The sequence below is a fragment of the Megascapheus bottae genome, chromosome 1 (assembly GCF_031878675.1).
Source record: "Megascapheus bottae isolate mThoBot1 chromosome 1, mThoBot2.hap1, whole genome shotgun sequence".
NCBI lineage: Eukaryota > Metazoa > Chordata > Mammalia > Rodentia > Geomyidae > Megascapheus > Megascapheus bottae.
In genome coordinates this window covers 84,862,422-84,868,421 of record NC_143509.1, presented here as the reverse complement: position 1 = coordinate 84,868,421, position 6,000 = coordinate 84,862,422, and positions in this window count along the sequence as shown.

The following is a 6,000-nucleotide window of genomic DNA, read 5'->3' as shown; positions in this document are numbered from 1 at the left end:
GAGCACAGGGACAGAGCCCAGGTCGACTTCAAGTCCCATGACCCAAGAAAAAAAGTCAATTAATTGTATTTTTCTGTATGACTGTGTAAAATAAGATGAGATCATTTAATTCCCTAAAATCCTAAGGTAGTTCTCAAAAAAAAATAGTTTTTGTCACTATGGATTCTTTCAATGAATGAAGAAAAACAGTTTAAGATAGGTCATATCCTATTATATACTATGTCATTTCTGAGGCACCAATAGTTCTGATATATTACAAAATCTATCATTGTTACCTAGTTTCAGATGAGCTACAGAAAAAAATATAAGATAATACATGAATAGCTTTTAATATTTAATTTTATTGCAAGGATGACATTTGTATCATAATAATGAAAGGATCTCTTTAAAGATAATTTTGAGTTTCTTTAGAGAATAGGAGTATTATTAACATAGAAAAACTGCTATGTATTGACCAATAATTGAAGTCTTAGTCTATCAATTACAGTAAAATTGAATTAAAAAAAGACTTTTCTGGTCTTTTTGGACTTAACAAATCTCTCATAGCATAAAGCCAGTAGGAGAAAGTTAACAGGCAATGTAAAAATCTCATTTTTGGGTGTGTCCTCCTAGATGTCTCTGCCCATCTGTTGAGATCACTGAGCTAAATAAATCAGATCCAAAGAAGCATAGGTTTGCATGGTTTCCCTGATAGCTTTCCTGGTGGTGTGTGGAATGTGGCTATAAATCTACAAGTGTACACACTAAATGCTTTAAAAACACATGCAGACACAGAGTGGAGCACAGTAAATCATATAAATCTTTAGATATTCACCATTAAGAACAAGAAGGCTATGCATAGAAGCAGGTCACAAAGGATCAACAGTTATACACATATGATCACATAAAATATTTTATGAAATGAACTCCAGGAAAAGAAAGCAAGCCATTTTAATAGCTATTTTGATTTCTATGCCCTTTATTTTGATTGCTAGTTCATTTATCTTTGGGAGACTAAAGCAAGTACAAAAAGGCAGCACAAAGGGTAAGCAAATACCCTGAACAATAACTGTACATCCATGGGACAGGAATGAGAGGGAAAAACTGGGAATCAGAGAAAGGTAGACATGGTTCAAAATAACTGCACTTATTACCTGACTCATGTAACTGTAACCACTATTTATATCACTTCTATAACAACAATAAAAAGTACATATTCATATACATCCAAATATATTATTGTACAACCATTTACAGTAGAGCTTATATTACTTTTTGGAAAATGTACAATAGATTTCCAAGGATGAAAATTTCAAGTGAAAGTCAACTTGCTAGATCAAATTAGTGCTAAGACCATGCTGATATTCCTGCACATATTTACCTTCAGAATGTAAGCATGACTGACAAGTATTAAACAGGCAGAAAACATTAAATTCATACAGATGTCAACACAAAAGTTAAACTTCCTTCTTTCATTAGGGACTGACATTTTTATACATAAAATATTTATTATAAGTATACAATATATGAATATACTGATTATTATCAAATTTCCATGTCTATCTCCACTTAAGCCATATATTAGATTCTAAGAACCTGCTCACAACTGAATGTTTGTACCTTTTGACTAACATCTCTTCCTTCCCTACCATCGGACATCACCCTTCCACTCTTTTTTTTCCATATATTTTTTCTTGTAATTAATAGAAGGGTTACATTACATTCGCCAGATGGAAGGTGCATTACTTCACATACATTGATACCCTTTCAGTTCCTGAAAAGACTAAACATGGAACTCCCCTATGACCCAGCAATTCCACTACTTGGCATTTACCCAACCGTCCACAAACAAAGGCATACTAAATCCACTAGCACAGCGATGTTCATTGCAACACTATTTACCATAGCAAAGATATGGAACCAACCCAGATGCCCCTCAATTGATGAGTGGATCAACAAGATGTGGTATTTATACACAATGGAATTCTATGCTGCTGTCAGAAAGAATGACATTGACCCATTTGTTAGGAAATGGAAAGACTTAGAAAAGATCATATTAAGTGAAGTAAGCCAGACTCAAAGGAACTTAGGCTCAATGGTTTCCCTCATTTGTCATAATCAGTAGAAACCTTGGGCTGTCCTAGCAGAGATTTGCAATAGAGCAAAACCTAGATAAATAAGGCCGTACAGTAAGACGCTAAATGAAAGGACCTCTAGGATATAGAAACAAAAGCCATATGAGTGATTGTTGTTCTTAATGTACTATGTTATCTCTCATCTCTTTTACTGTCCCTTGGTTATCTCATATTGTTACAGTATTTCACTTTGTTATCTAACATATTGGATATATGCGTATTTGGTTATTTGAAATTGGATGGGGACCAAGACATGAGGGACTGACTTTTTTTATATACGTTTTAAGTATGTTTATCCTTTTAAAGAGAGAATAAAAATTTGGATGAGAATAAGATCTCCAAAATAATTTAGAATAATATTCAACAGACATTCTTAGAGTGGACCTATCTTCTAGGGCACCAATAAGGTAGTATGCAGCATCATACATTCCTGATAGCTTGACGGTGATAACTGTATCAGTGTCAGGATAGTTAGGGGTGAGACCTATTAATGTCTCCCAATAGAGGAATAGTTTGAGTTAATTTGAAGCCCTCAGTATTCTAAAGTAGAACAACAAAGGCGATATAAACTTAATTATTTTTCAGAGATTTTCCCAAAATACTTTAATTTTTAATTTTTTGTTTGTTTTTTTTTATTTGTGGGTCATGGGGCTTGAACTTGGCCTGGGTGCTCTCCCTGAGCTGTTCAGCTCAAGGCTACCACCCTACCCTAAGCCAAGCCCCACTTTCTGTTTTCTAATGATTAATTGGAGATAAGATTTTCAGGTCCTTATGTGCTGGGTCTGGCTTTAAACCTTGATCCTCAGATCTCAGCCTCCTGAGTAGCCAGGATTACAGGTATGAGCCACTGTGCCCAGCTAAAATTTTTAATATTATTTTTATTTTTTTTACCAATAAGGAAAGCATTTGTTACTGTGGTGCTGATGGTTGCTATTCTCTTCACCATATATATATATATATATATATACATATATATACACATACGTATATATATATGATGAAAAACTTAAAAATACAAAAACTATGGTTCAAAAATACATCAGTAGAGTAAAATTCCCTGAAACAAAATCAGTAGTGATTTTTTATTATAACTACTATATATCAAAGGTAATGCATGCTTTTAAAATATTATCATAAATGGTCTTAAAAGCAAATAGTATAATAATAATTTCCACTTACCCATTCATATCCATGCAAATATTCCTACCCATATGTACTTAGATGGATTTTCTTCCCTACCTATTTTTTCATTTCTATAAGTAATTAAGGTTGTAACTGGGATATGAAATAAGCAAATCTTTATTACAAATGTGGGTTACCACATTTAAGTCCACTATAGTTTTCAGTAAATGATGATCTTCATAGTGCTGTGCACAGTTAAAATTTGCCACCACTTCCCTGCTGCAAGAGGCTTATAGCTCAACATTAAATGTGTGCTTAGGTTGTAGAAGTGAACCTTAAAGAAAATGCTTTTGTGAAACTGAAAAAAATGAAATATCAGATTTTGTTATATCTTTGTACGATAATAAATGTTTGACTTACAACATTTTATATTTCAACCAATATACCACTCTGACAATACTGCATTAGCAAAATGATGTAAGAATAGGATTTACTTTTTTTTTTATAATCTCAGCATAGTTTATCATAGTACTTGCAGGGTAAAGTATATGATTACATTGAATTTAAAGATATACCATCTAAAAGTCATTTGAGATTTTCAGGTACCTTGCATTAAATTTGACAAAATACCTTCCTCATTAATTGCATGCTGAATCTCCAGGCCAATCACACACACACACACACACACACACACACACACACACACACTCATACACACGATAATAAAATTTGAATAAAATGCTATCCTACACAAGAGATGAAAAGTGAATAAATATTCATAAAATAAACATTAATCCTGGTGTGTGTCTCAGTAAACATTTGCTAGGTATGTGCATATATAAATTATATGAAATTGCACTTATTAAGCATTTATTATGTATATATATATATAATATAGTCCCTTGTAGAAATTGTGAAAGTCTACTACAAACATATAAACAACTAATACTGAAGTTGTGCCAAAGTGTTGCAGAACTTAAGATATTTTCGAGTTACCTACATTTATAAAGTTTGGATCTTTAATATCAATTTCTTTGGTTAATCTTTATATTATTACTTGAAGAATCAAGTGGATTTAGAAATAAGTTAAGAATATGTGAACAACAGGTACTATTAATACTATTAAGTAAGTTTTTAGCTGGGCATGGTGGTTCACTTCTGTAATTCTAGCTACTAAGGAGGCTGAGATCTGAGGAGCACAGTTCAAAGCCATCCAGTGCAATAAAATCCATGAAACACTTATCTCCAATTAACCACCAGAAAACTGGAAGTGGAGCTCTGGCTCAAGGGGTAGGGTGGAAGCCTTGAGCTGAACAGCTCAGAGACAATGCCAGGCCCACAGTCAAGTCCCACAAATGACAAAAAAAAAAAAGACTAAGTTCTTACGTTTATGTTTAAATGAATACTACACTTCTGGTTAGTTGTTGGTAATTAAAAAAATGATTTTCTTTCCAAAACGAATATGTGGTCAAAACAGATTAATCTAATGGGAAAGACAGTTTCATTTATAAATCTGTAAATTACAGAAATTACAGAAAGTCATTCCTCAGTTAACATTTTATGAAACATTGTATCTGGAAAACCAAAGAGGTCCATGTGACATAATTGGTCCAGCTGACCCTAGAATAGGTATTAAATTGAATCTTGTAACTTATTGTTTAGGTATTTCATAAAAAATCATAAATTCCTTTCTCCCAGTGCAAATTTTACACTCAAAATGGCCAGCATTGCATTGGAGTTTCTGGTGCAGACAACAGAAAAGTCATACTCATGAATGCTATTTCCCAATAGTCTCTGTTTTCTTCCTGGCATGCAATAGTTTACTTCCTGGCAACCCTGTGGTTCAATGGCACCATCTGATTAATTGCATCCAACGATTCTGAACTAGAGTGTTTCATTATCAAAGCAAGTCTGTCAATGCTATATGGACTTAAGATCTACAATACACAGAGTCACATTGATTTCACTATCTTTGACATAATAAGTAGAAACTGACTAGAATCGGACTTTCTGAATAAGTCATTTATTATAGGTTTATTAGGTATAATAAAAGCCACTGAATGTGAAAATCTAATTCATCACCTAGAATAAAGTTTTTAGACTAACACAAATATAAAAACCACTTTTTGTGGTGTAGAGGAAAAGAAATTAAGACTTTTAATTTAAAAGGTTTGTTCCCAAGGGCCCTATAACAAGTAGTACACTTTCCTGGTGAATGCCAAGGTGGGCTTAGAGGAATAATCATGTCAGCTTTTTTAAAATAATTTTTTATTGTGATTAATAGAATGGTTACATTACATTCACCAGATAGAAGGTACATAACTTCACAAACATTGATACCCTTTCTCATGACATGGTCACCATTTCCCTCCCCCCGCTTATCTTGATTTCCCCCCTTCCCTATCCAATTTCAAATAACCAATTAAGCAATATGAAATATGTATCAGATATCAAGGTGAGATATTGTAACAGTATGAGATAACCAAGGGATGGCAAAAGATAATCATGTCAGCTTTGTGAGCAAAAGATATCAAGGTGGGGGGTGGGGGGGAGGGTAATGGGGACCAAGACATGTGAAAGGGTATCAATATATGTGAATTAATGCACCTTCTATCTGGCAAATATCATGTAACCCTTTTATTAATTACAGTAAAAAAGATATCAAGGTATAAAAGTATATGGTTTATATTGTTTACAATAAGAACTTTCATTTCCGTGATTGGTTCCTCTAGAGTTGATTAGCCATATAATTAGCCATATACAA